General features: G+C 44.8%; 1 protein-coding gene and 1 non-coding gene across 2 annotated transcripts in view; both read right to left on the reverse strand.

Moving 5' to 3' along the window:
* LOC126252307 (heparan sulfate 2-O-sulfotransferase pipe) overlaps window positions 1–12782 on the reverse strand; it is a 293570-nt gene that overhangs the window by 233264 nt on the left and 47524 nt on the right. The window lies entirely within an intron of this gene.
* Window positions 4570–4644, reverse strand: Trnat-ugu (transfer RNA threonine (anticodon UGU)). The gene has a single exon. It is a non-coding gene; the product is annotated as a tRNA-Thr (tRNA).

Raw genomic sequence — 12782 nt, forward strand, 5'->3', positions numbered from 1 at the left:
TTTAGGTCAGTGAGGTTTAAGTAGTTCTAAGTCTAGGGGGCTGATGACTTCCGATGTTAAGTCTCATAGTGCTTAGAGCCATTTGAACCATTTTTTCTTGCATGTAATTCTCAAACGAACCACTTTTGTTGGTTTCCGTTCATTTAGCAACTTCCAAACAATTGTTGCTGTTTAGTTTTCGGTTCGCACCAATGTATCCAAGTTTCTTCTCCTGTTATGATGTGACAGGTCGTACTTTTCATAGCGGCTGTTTTGAACTTCGCGAAATGCAGTGGGAACAGATCCTTTTGATACCTAAATTTTCAAACAAATTAAGTGTACAGCAGTGTTCGACATGACAAAGAAACCCTCCGTCTCATATGCCAGCGGATGTCTCTCAGGCCAACAACATATTTTGGTCGAATCTTTACGAAATTTATTGGTGACGGCAGCGCAACAATGGCAAAATTCTACAAGCCAGTTATAAACAGCTTCTTCAACAGTAGCGCAGTTACCAAATGCTGAACAAAAAGTTTCAGCGCATTAATCTTGAATCAGTATTTGCGAAAACAGTAAAAAACATCATTTTATTACATCCACACATACACTTTCAGATTAAAAGTATCTGGACACCCCTATGTAATGTGGAATTAAGCACTAGATCTTACGACAGGCGGACCCGTGTTTGAGTCGGGACGTACTGCGAGTCAGTGCAGTAGCGGTAACAGCAGTACGTGTCGGTCACGAGTGCTCAGTGAATTCGAATGTGGACTAGTCACCGGATGTCACCTGAGTAACAATTCCATCAGGGACATTTGAACCCTTCTAAGGGTGCCCAAGTCGACTGTTGGTAATGTGGTTGTGAAATGGAAATGCAAAGCCACAATCAAAGTTAAATCAAGACCAGGCAGACCTTATGCACTGACGGGCAGGGAATGTCTGGGTTTACGGAAGATGTTTGTAAGAAGTCGGATGAAATTAGAGGAACGAATCACTTGAGAGTTGCAAACTGTTACCAACAGTCCACCTAACACAGTGACTGTGCGTAGGACGTTAAAAAGTATGGGGTAAAATGATCGAGCAGTTCCTCATAAGCCACACACTTCTCTAGTCAGTGCTAGTCAACGATTGAGGTGGTGAAAAGAGCGACGGCACTGGACAGTGGGTGACTGGGAACAAGTGATTTCGTAGTGATGAATCACGCTACATAGTATGGCAATCCGATGGAATGGTTCGAGCGTGGTGAATACCTGGAGAATGTTATCTGCCATCATGCAGCGCCAACCGTGAAGTACGACCCTGATGGTGTTATACTGTGGGTGTGTGTTTTGTGGTTAGCGTGTGGTACCCGTATTGTGCTTAAAAACGCTATATGCGAAAGGATGTGAGCGCGGTTTATAGACTTGTTTCTGTATTCGTAGGGGAACAATTCGGAAACGATACTTGTTTGTATCAGCATGACAACCCACCCTGTCATGGAGCAGCGTCTGTGAGGCAACGGCCAGCCGCTGTGGCCGAGTGGTTCTAGACGCTTGTCCGGAACCGCGCTGCTGCTACGCTCGCAGGTTCGAATCCTGTCTCGGACATGGATGTGTGTGATGTCCTTAGGTTAGTTAAGTTTAAGTAGTTCTAAGTTCTAGGGGACTGATGACCTCAGATGTTAAATCCCATTGTTGTTAGAGCCATTTGAACCATTTTTTTGAGGCAACTGTCTGTGGACAATAACGTTCTTCAAATGGAGCTGGCCTGCTCAGAGTCCCGACCTGGACGCACGGAACGTCTTCGGGGTAAGTTACAACATCGACGTCTTCACTCCAGATCCCAACATCCGACATCACTACCTTCTCTGGTTTCGGCTCTTCAGGAAGAATGGGCTGCCATTCCTCCAGAGGCATTGAGAAACCTCGTTGAAGGTGTCCCCAGCAGAGTTCAAGCCATCATAAAGACGTGTGATAATAGGTGTCTGGATTCTTTTAATCACGTAGTGTACATTTATATATATTTTTTTAAACTTCTTCTTCCTTAGCGTTTGTCCCGCGTGCTGGCGGGGTCCGCTGTTTTGGCGGGGTCCGATGTTTTGGCTCGTTCTCCCACTTCTTGCGATCTTGTGTATGATCAGGGCGAAGGCCTGAGATCTTGAGGTCTTCCTGTTGTCTCGTCTGCTCTAAGGACATGCTCGTACCAACGCAGGCGAGTTTCTTTCATTTTGTCTACTACTGGTGCAACACCGTGTAGCCTGCGAACTTCTTCATTTTGTGACGTGGTCATGCAATGCTAATCCCAATCTCCACCTAATCATTTTCGTCTCCATAACATCAAGTCTTTGCTCTGCTTCCTTTGTTGAAGGCCGGCATTCAGCCTCATACAGTGCAACTGGACGGATTACCAATCGGTATACTTCTGATCTGAGCCTCTTTGGAATTTTCTTGTGGCATAGTACTCCAGTAACGGAACGCCATTTGAGCCACGCGCTGCTAAGGCGGTTGGAGATTTCTGCACTGAGCATCGGCAGCAATTTTCTAGCCCAGGTAATTAAAAGTCCTTGCTGTTGGGAGGTCAACACCATCGATTCTGATGGTTACAGAGTCATTGAAATATGTGAAAAGGTAATATGTTTTCAACACACTGAGTCAAAATCCTACATCTGCAAGGCGGTCATTCCAGGCTTGGACTTGAAGTTGTGGATCATTCTTATCTTCACTGGTCAGTAGCACATCATCAGCGTGCAGTAACGTCCAGGGTGAGGTTTTCTGCAGGTTTCTTGTGACGGTACCCATGACAGTGATAAATAGGAGCGGTGAGAGAGCAGATCCCTGATGAACTGCGACCGCTGCGGTCGCAGGTTCGAATCCTGCCTCGGGCATGGATGTGTGTTATGTCCTAGGGTTAGGTTTAGTAGTTCTGAGTTCTAGGGGACTGATGACCTTAGAAGTTGAGTCCCATAGTGCTCAGAGTCATTTTTGAACCTGATGAACTCCCACGGAAATAGGGAAGTCGTCAGATAGTCTGGCAGCTGACTGTATCCAACTCTTCGGGTTCTGGTAGAGCAGTCTGACCCACCTCTGTACACAAATTACTCCATGCATTACTAAGCTGGTACTGTTTGAACAACAATAAGAGACAAATTAAAAAAAATATAGTAATGTCACATCCCAGACAGGCAATTCTCGTACTATTTTGGTATAAGACTTGTTGTGGCGTAGTAAGACAACCACGCCACTTGGAAGTAGCCGAAAGGCACGCGTTAACTCACGCAGGCTAGTAGATAGGTCTGAAACAGGATACGTAATGAATGCTATAAAGAAAAGTACGTAGCTCCTGGAATACTTAACTTTAATCCATCCGTGTGGTACATCGCTCTTGACGATACAAGTGAGACTCTGTAGATACAAGCTATGTAATGCTAATGGCGCCTTGCTAGGTCGTAGCCATTGACTTAGCTGAAGGTTATTCTAACTATCGGCTCTGCAAATGAGCGAGGCTTCGTCAGTGTGCATCGCTAGCTACGTCGTCCGTACAACTGGAGCGAGTGCTAGTCCGTCTCTCGAGACCTGCCGTGTGGTGGCGCTCGGTCTGCGATCACTGTCAGTGGCGACACGCGGATCCGACATGTACTAATGGACCGCGGCCGATTTAAAGCTACCACCTAGCAAGTGTGGTGTCTGGCGGTGACACCACAAGACTAATGAGTGGAATGTTTCCAGAACGAGGTTTTGTATAGCATTTCGCTTGTATCGTCTTTGCAGCTTGCCCCGTCATCTTGGAAACACTACGTACGACGTATGTCTCATTCGTGGCACCCTTTCCAGACCAGGATCAAGTTGAAGTCGTGTTGCAGAGCCAGACGCCTGGGAACAGCGCTTAGCTGGGACGAGTAATTACCGGTGTCTGGCTGCGGCGCAGTTCTGATTACACGCCCTGCGGCACGTAATAAGCTGCCCTGTGACGGCCGTCGCGACAATGGAAGGACACCGCTGCATTACTCTGCCTCCTCGTCGTTTGCTGCAGCTTAAGATTTAATTAAGAATATTCTTTACTCTCCAGAGACAGTCCACCGGCTGTCGACCTCTGAGAGTTCGTTACTCGTCTCCTTAGACCAGAGAACGACGGGCCTCACACTGAAAAAAATACATTCGAGTAGTTACCTAAGTTGCAGTCTGTAATTCCGCACACCGAGCAAAACGTTACTCACGTTACGCTACACCGTACAACGCCGCCTCTAGCTTTGATAATGACCTCAATTCGGCGAGGAAGAGAGTCCATAAGATTCTTCAGGTATGCTGCATACAGATGAAATCATTCATTGATCATTGCATCCTGCAGAGCTGCTCGTATGCGGGGATGTTGACTGCTACGTTTCACCGCTGTTCCAGATGCACTGACGGAAAAAAAATTGCAGCACCAAGGAGTTGTGCGACATAAACGAAAGTTATATACTTATATGCATATAGTGTCTGTTCTTTCGGATATGTCCGAAAGAACAGACACCATTGATTACCTGCAGCCGCCTAGAACGAAATTAGAACTATAATAATACCGTCAGCTGCCGAAGGGCGTTGATATATATCAACGGGGACAGGTGAAAATGTGTGCCCCGACCGGGACTCGAACCCGGGATCTCCTGCTTACATGGCAGACGCTCTATCCATCTGAGCCACCGGGGGCACAGAGGCGTGCCCGTGATAGTCTCTGCAGTCGCGCTATCCTCTGTGCCCTCGGTGGCTCAGACGAATCGAGCGTCTGTCATGTAAGCAGGAGTTCCCGGGTTCGAGTCCCGGTCGGGGCACACATTTTCATCTGTCCCCGTTGATATATATCAACGCCCGTCGGCAGCTGACGGTATTAATTCTAATTTCGTTCTAGGCGGCTGCAGGTCATCAATGGTGTCTGTTCTTTCGGACATGTCCGAAAGAACAGACACCATATTCATATAAGTGTATAGTTCTGGCAATATCGGCCATGACCTTCTTCTTCTGTGCGGATGCACACATAATACCCGAACTCTTACGGGTCTTTGTAAGAATCTCTTCCACGAGTAATGAGTGTGTTGGGTAGGGACACTACGAATGCAGTGTGTGGGCGTGTAAGGGGCTCTAGAGCATCGTACTGCATCTGCAGCAGCAATTTCAGCTCTAGTTAACACCACAGTGACACAAAGAACTGTTACAAATTGGTTACTTCAAGGATAACTCCGAGCCAGATGCCCTGTTGCGTGCATTCCACTAACCGCGAACCACCGCCATTTGCGACTTCAGTGGTGTCACGCGAGAGCTCATTGGAGGGCAGGGTGGAGGTCTGTTGTGTTTTCAGATGTAGGCTGGTTCTGCCTCGCTGCCAGGAACGCCCGTTTGTTGATTAAAAGAATGCCAGTTGAGGGCCTGCAGACAACGTGTCTGGTGCTAGACACACTGGAACTACCCCCGAAGTTATGGCCTGCGATGCGATTTTGTATGACAGCAGTAGCAGTCTCACTGACTCCAAATTTGTACGTCAATCTGGTGATTCGACTTGTTATGCTGCCATTCATGAACAGCCTTCGAGGGTGTGTTTTCCAACAGTATAACGCTCGCCCACGTACCGCTGTTGTAACCCAACATGCTGTACAGACTGTCGGCATGTTGCCATGGCCTTTTCGATTACCAGAACTGTCTGCGATCGAGCACATTCGACTTGTTATGCTGCCATTAATGAACAGCCTTCGAGGGTGTGTTTTCCAACAGTATAACGCTCGCCCACGTACCGCTGTTGTAACCCAACATGCTGTACAGACTGTCGGCTGACCGATAAGGCGCAATAGGCCTGGAACTCCATTCCACAAACTGACATTCGGCACTTTACAACACAATCATGCACATTTGCATGCTTTCATTCGACAATCGGGCGGCTACACCGGTTATTAATGTGCCACCATTTCACATTTGCGATTGCTTATCTCGTGCTTACATTAACCTGTGGGCCTGCCATGTTAATCACTTAAATATGTAAATTTCATTACTCGACATTAATTATTTTTTGGTGTTGCGATTTTTTTCGTCAATGTAGTTCCATACGAATTCTAACGGGGTAACATCGGGTGATTTAGCAAGTCAGTACAGGTTCAAACTTAATTATGTATATCACTACTTCGTCTATAGGTTTTGATGAGTAAATGTGCTCCATACGTGAATGGAATGGGAGAAAGCTGTAGTAACTGACACAATGGAACGTGCCCTCTGACACGCTCTTTACAATAGCTTGCAGAGTATGGATGTAGATACAAGTGTGTCAGAATACCTGTGTGTAGCATGAATGGCCGTATCTTCTGACTGCTTTGGCTGAGAGGCTTAAATGTTTTACGCCAGCAAGGAACCATAGACGTTACTATTGATATGAATTTAAACTTGATTCCTTTACCCGTTCACGAGAAAAAGGATCGACAGACAGACTGACAACAAATGGCGAAAAATATTTTTTATGAGACGTAATTACAAATTAACAATTTTCGGAATTTTTCCTTTACTTGCATGGTGAAGCATTTCTTCTTGCCAAATTACATGATACGGTGTCAACGGGAAGTACCCTACAAATTTTTTACGACGCCAATTGACCGTAGGCCTTAGTATTTGAAACAAATTTCAACTTGATGCCTCTACCCGATTGTGAGAACAAAGGGTCTTAACAGAAGGACATACAGACGACGACGAAGTGATCCTTTAAGCAGTCGATTTTTACTAATTGAGGTAGGGAACTCTAAAAAGAATAAATTGAAGAGATTCTGATGAATCCATCTTGCGAACATCACTCAAAAGACTTGCACAGCCAAATAAATGAAAACTGTGTAGCCGCTATTACCCTGTCTTCATTACAGGTTTGTTGCCGAGGTTGCTGAACCGCAGTCGCGGATGTCAACACTGCAAATTTATCTCTCTCCACTCTGCGCTGTCCACACCTTGACAAGCTCATTGTCCACCGCTGTTAGCGGTTGCAGTACACAAATAAAATCTTGGCAACAGTATTACGGCACTTCCGTCACTTAAATATGGCCGCGTCCACGAGCCAGTCACTGTGATTCCGCACAATTGAGACGGAAGGCCCACACAGGTCACGTTCGAGGTACTTTGTAGCAGCAAGGGACCGTACATCCTGTGTACAGTTTGTGGAAATCGCACCACTGTCTCGCGAAGCGCTTCATAGGATTTAGTTAAACTCTCGAGGAGAACGCACAATGTGCCATAACCTGATTTCCCAGAAACTTCGCTCAATGGGAGCCAAAATAAGCGAGCACGTCTTTCGGCTTATCTGTAGATACTAGACCGCTTCTGAGAAAACGACCGTCAAAGTATTCGATGTAATGTAGATGTGTTTTAGCGGTCGATAAGCTCAGCCCAACAAGTAGCACAGTGGCTAGCGTCACGGTCTTTCACTTTTCCTTCCCGTGTTCGAAACCCGATTTTATTTATTTTATTTTATTTCTGTTTTCGTTTATCTACTCATGTCCGTAGAAGATTACTAAACGAATGTTTTTTTCCAAGGTACGGGATACTAGGGCGTTTTATTAATTGTAAAATTACAACTGGGTTTCACAGTAATTATCATATTTTCTAAAAATGGTTCAGATGGCTCTGAGCACTATGGGACTCAACTGCTGAGGTCATTAGTCCCCTAGAACTTAGAACTAGTTAAACCTAACTAACCTAAGGACATCACAAACATCCATGCCCGAGGCAGGATTCGAACCTGCGACCGTAGCGGTCTTGCGGTTCCAGACTGCAGCGCCTTTAACCGCACGGCCACTTCGGCCGGCTCATATTTTCTACATAATACATGTGTGTATGGCATTTTCAGCGTTTAGAGTCTTCTTACGTTCTCATATTCTTGTATTTCGTACTTACATCAGCTCTTAATTCTTATATACTCATGTTTATTCTTCAGGAAGATTTTGTTCACTGCCTTGGATTATACCGATCGTAGAAGTATTCGAAACAATGAAATTCGTAACACCGCGAGTATCTTCGTATAAATCTCACTCGAGAAAGAAACGTCGTTAACATTGCTGAAGAAGTAAAGTTTTGGCAAATACTTCGCGGCAAACCACGCGTAACGGATAAGTTTCGCGAAAAGATGTTTGCGATTGATTACGAATCAAGATACAATACAGAAACTTCAGCGAAAACAATTTCAAATAATTTTTCATTCATTTATTGCTTTTTAAATTCATTCAACAGACATACTATTAGTAGACGAATAAGGACAACGTTATTTCACTACGTGATCAAAAGTGTCAGGACACCCCCAAAAACTTACGTTTTTCACATTAGGTGCATTGTGCTGCCACCTACTGCCAGGCACTCCAGATCAGCGACCTCAGTAGTATTAGACATCGTGAGAGAGCAGAATGGGGCGCTCCGCGTAATTCACGGACTTCGAACTTGGTCAGGTGATTGGGTGTCACTTGTGTTATACGTCTGTACGCGAGATTTCCATACTTCCAAACACCCCCTTAAGTCCACAGTTTCCGATGTGATAGTGAAGTGGAAAAGTTAAGGGACACACGCAGCACAAAAGCGTACAGGCGATCTCGTCTGTTGACAGACAGACCGCTGATAATTGAAGAGGGTCATAATGTATAATAGGCAAACATCTATGGTGTGGTCGTGTTTTTCATGGAGGGGGCTTGCATCCCTTGTTGTGGCACTATCACAGCACAGGTCTACATTGATGTTTTAAGCACCTTCTTGCTTCCCACTGCTGAAGAGCAATTTGGGGATGGCGATTGCATCTTTCAACACGATTGAGTACCTGTTCATTGTGCATGGACTGTGGCGGAGTGGTTACACGACAACAACATCCCTGGCCTGCACAGAGTCCTGACCTGAATCCTATAGAACACCTTTGGGATGTTTAGGAACGCCGACTTCGTGCCAGGCCTTACCGGCCGACATCGATACCTCTCCTCAGTGCAGCACTCCGTGAAGAATGGGCTGCCATTCCCCAAGAAACTTTCCAGCACCTGATTGGACGCATTCCTGCGAGAATCTAAGCTGTCATCAAGGCTAAGGGTGGGCCAACACCATATTGAATTCCAGCATTACCGATAGAGGGCGCCAGAACCTTGTAAGTCATTTTCAGCCAGGTGTCCGGATACTTTTGATCACACAGCGTACATCGGACAACATAAGTGTAGTTGTCTTCTACGGACATGGGTAGATAAACGAAAAATAAAAAATAGTATTCGGGCTTAGAACACGGCGCGCAAAACTGTGCCACCGCATCGGTTGAACCATTTACTAGCTCAAAGGCACATACAGTACCTCGACAACTTTGACCGCCGTTTTCTCCGAAACGCTCGAGTATCTACGCATAAACTGAGAAACGTGTTCGATTATTTTGACCTCTCTTCCACTGAGCGAAATTTCTGGGAAATCGGGTTATGACACCTGTCGTGTTCTTCCTGTCAAAGGAAACGAATGGTCCTCATTCTCCCTCTTTCGAAAACTAAGAGATTGCTAATAGACTGAAGCCCTGGGCATAGTGAGGGTATTAGAAAATGAAAATATTCACAAACAGAAATCGCACCTTGACCCATGAAGCACACAAATGTATAAATTATCAGTTTGATGAAAGCCAGAACACGTAATGAGACCAACAGTCATTCGACGTAAAATCCCTAAATTGTTTCATCATCCTTGCTGAAACTGAAGAAAGTTGCCTCCGTCTCCTTCAGAGCTCAGGTACTTGACACACTCTGGGCCGTGGCTACAATGATTTAGTTAATTTCTTTTTGTTTTTCCTTTTAGTCACCAGATCAACTTGCTGATCGTCATGATATCAGTAGTAAAAATTACCATTAATATACATCAAGATTAGAACGATTAGAATGGCTGGCGACGAATGCAGATGAGACTGACTAGACATGTACTCCGAGAAAATGAAACTATAGCCCAGACATAAGTTTTTACAGCCTGCATTATTGTCCTCTGTGGTGAATGAATGTAAAAGAGTGAGGAGTATAGATGGCACGGTAGGACCGCTTCTCAAGTACTAACAGAAACCACCGCTATTCGTTCAGGTGTTACTTGCGCAGGCCTATTGTGGGTGCTGCAAAACGGACTCGTGAACAACAACGGACGTAGGCCTGCAGAGTAAAACTCACTTCTTTAGAGGGCAGAAATCGATCACACAATGGTTTTCCTTAACACAATAGCAGAGTTCATTTCATGCTAATGGAACCGGCTGAATGCAGACTTCAAGGCTCAAATAGCTCTGAGCACTATGGGACTTAACTTCTGAGGTCATCAGTCCCCTAGAACTGTGAACTACTTAAACCTAACTAACCTAAGGACATCACACACATCCATGCCCGAGGCAGGATTCGAACCTGTGACCGTAGCGGTCGCGCGGTTCCAGACCGTAGCACCTAGAACCGCTCGACCACCGCGGCCGGCAGACTTCGAGGCATAGTTAATAACTGTAGCCGAAAGATTTCTGATTTCTTATTCTGAACGACATGATTTTAATGCACTTGTGGATTACGTTAGTCTAAAATTTAAAACTATGCCTTAATAGAGCAGCTACCTAACGTAAATTAGAAAATATGCCGCAATAGCATGGACGCTCATAGCTGAAAACATTAATGCAGTGATTAGTGTAGACTTTAAGGAGGCATTTATTTAACACACTGATGAAGGTGGTGAAGTATACAGGATATTTCAAAGTCTTTACATTGAACGTACAGAGGTGATTGAAAACGTCATTTTTCCCCGCTTTCCGGCGACGTTGTGCTGCAAGTAGTATTCACCAGTCCTGGGACGAAGAGATTTCACCGAACTGACAGGCTCTACTAACGAAGTGTGCTGCGTACTACCTACCCTAGTAAACTGACAGAATGATTTTATGCAACAAAATCTTAAAAATGAGTGTGTATAAGTGGATAAAGACATTATAGAAGAGAATCAGGATCTTTAATTGTGCTGGGCATCTTCATACGAAACAGATGACTGGATTTTAGGCAACACACGAGGCATACGTATGCCTCAGACTGCCTACGCCCCACCGCGCCGCAGGGGCTTAACCGAAGAAACGTATGCGTTGATCTTCTTGTGAGGATTGCCAATGACCATGAGTGGTTCAGTTATGTAATCACGGGTGATGAATCCTGGGATTTGGAGTACGAGACTGAGACAAAGTGGCAAAGCGATAATTGGTATACTGAGAAATCTTTTCGACCAAAAAAAGGTCGAATGAGCAAATCAAAGATCACAACAACGCTGATTTGCTTTTTTGTCAGCGGGGGTACCGTGCATAAAGTATTTGCTCCCCCAGGACAAAATGTCACCCAAGTGTTTTACAAACATGTCCTTGATAGGCTCAAGAAAATGATGAATCTAGAGAGACTGGACGCTGCAGACAACTGAATACTGCCTCACGACAATGCCCTATGTCACACGGCCACTTCAGTCACTGTATTTTTGACCTCAGAAGGCATTCCTGTTGTTGCACAGCCCCCTATTAACTTGACCTGAGTCCTTGTGACTTTTTGCTTTCTCCCGAAATAGAAAAATGTCTTGAAAGACATCATTTTGGTACTCCGGAGAGTACACAAAAGCATGTGACAGTAATTTTAAAAGGCCCTGCCTGTTGAGGCCTGCTACCAAGGCTGGAAATAACGCCTACTCCGGTGTACAGCTGATTTACTTTAAAAGGGACAATACTGTTGTTCGAAGAAAAAAAAGAGAAACATTTGGTAGGTAAAAAATCAGCCGCATTACTTTTCTCACACACCTCGCACATAGGATAAATAGTACGATTACAGACGATGAAGAAAATCATGAGAATGGAACTTAGCCGGCGAAGGAAAATGATGTATAGGCGTACAATTCCTGAACGTCAAGTCATAAGTAAACGAGAATGTTGAATAATACTGGTAGCTCTTTCCTTAAGGCCCTATGAACTGAGGTTACAGTATTCATTTGTAACTTTATTCACACGACCAATTCTGACAGAGTTAAGTCATATTCTCAAATGTATTAATTTCGGTTATAATATTGTATTGGCAGTGATCCTGTTTTATGACAGGATATCAATCTGGGCAGTTTACTGCTTCTTTTTTGTTTCAGGAGGATTGATGGAATAACATACAACGTTTTGTCATCCTATATGTAAATTGCAGGGAAATGAAATAGTTTTGTCATCCCTCTTGTTCATTGGACAGTCATTTACAGCAGCTAAATGACACCATACCCAAACACACAATTCGCGGCTACGTACACTACACTTTCCCACTTCCGTGACGGGTTGGTGTCAGACTCAATAAAACTCACTTCTCGGAACAGAATACTACAGGGTGTTTCAGAAAGGACTTTACAACTTTGAAAATTCATATAAATTAATTCATAGAACCTACAGAGGTAATTGTAGCGTCAATTTGTAGGGAAATATGAACCTCATACATTAGGTTTTGTCTCGCGTAGTTTGCTAGTGCCGAATCACACCGTAAGGAGCGCTAGCGGCAGTTGCGTTAGAGATGGCTGCCTTCACTGGACCTGAGCGTAACTGTGTGTTTTGGTTTGAAGAATCGAAGTCGGCGACAACAGTTCAGCGTAATTTCCATACCAAGTACGCTAATGATCCTCCTAGTAGGTCTACAGCTTATGAGTGGCATAAATATTTTGTAGAAACAGGGTGCTCGGTAAGACATGGGAAATCAACAGGTCGTCCAAGCACATCTGACGGCGTCGTTGAGTGAGTGAGACAACGTTTTGTCAACAGCTCCACGAAATCGACCCAGCGTGCATCTCACGAACTGCAAATCCCACATACGACTG

The sequence above is a fragment of the Schistocerca nitens genome, chromosome 4 (genome assembly GCF_023898315.1).
Source record: "Schistocerca nitens isolate TAMUIC-IGC-003100 chromosome 4, iqSchNite1.1, whole genome shotgun sequence".
NCBI classification, from domain to species: domain Eukaryota; kingdom Metazoa; phylum Arthropoda; class Insecta; order Orthoptera; family Acrididae; genus Schistocerca; species Schistocerca nitens.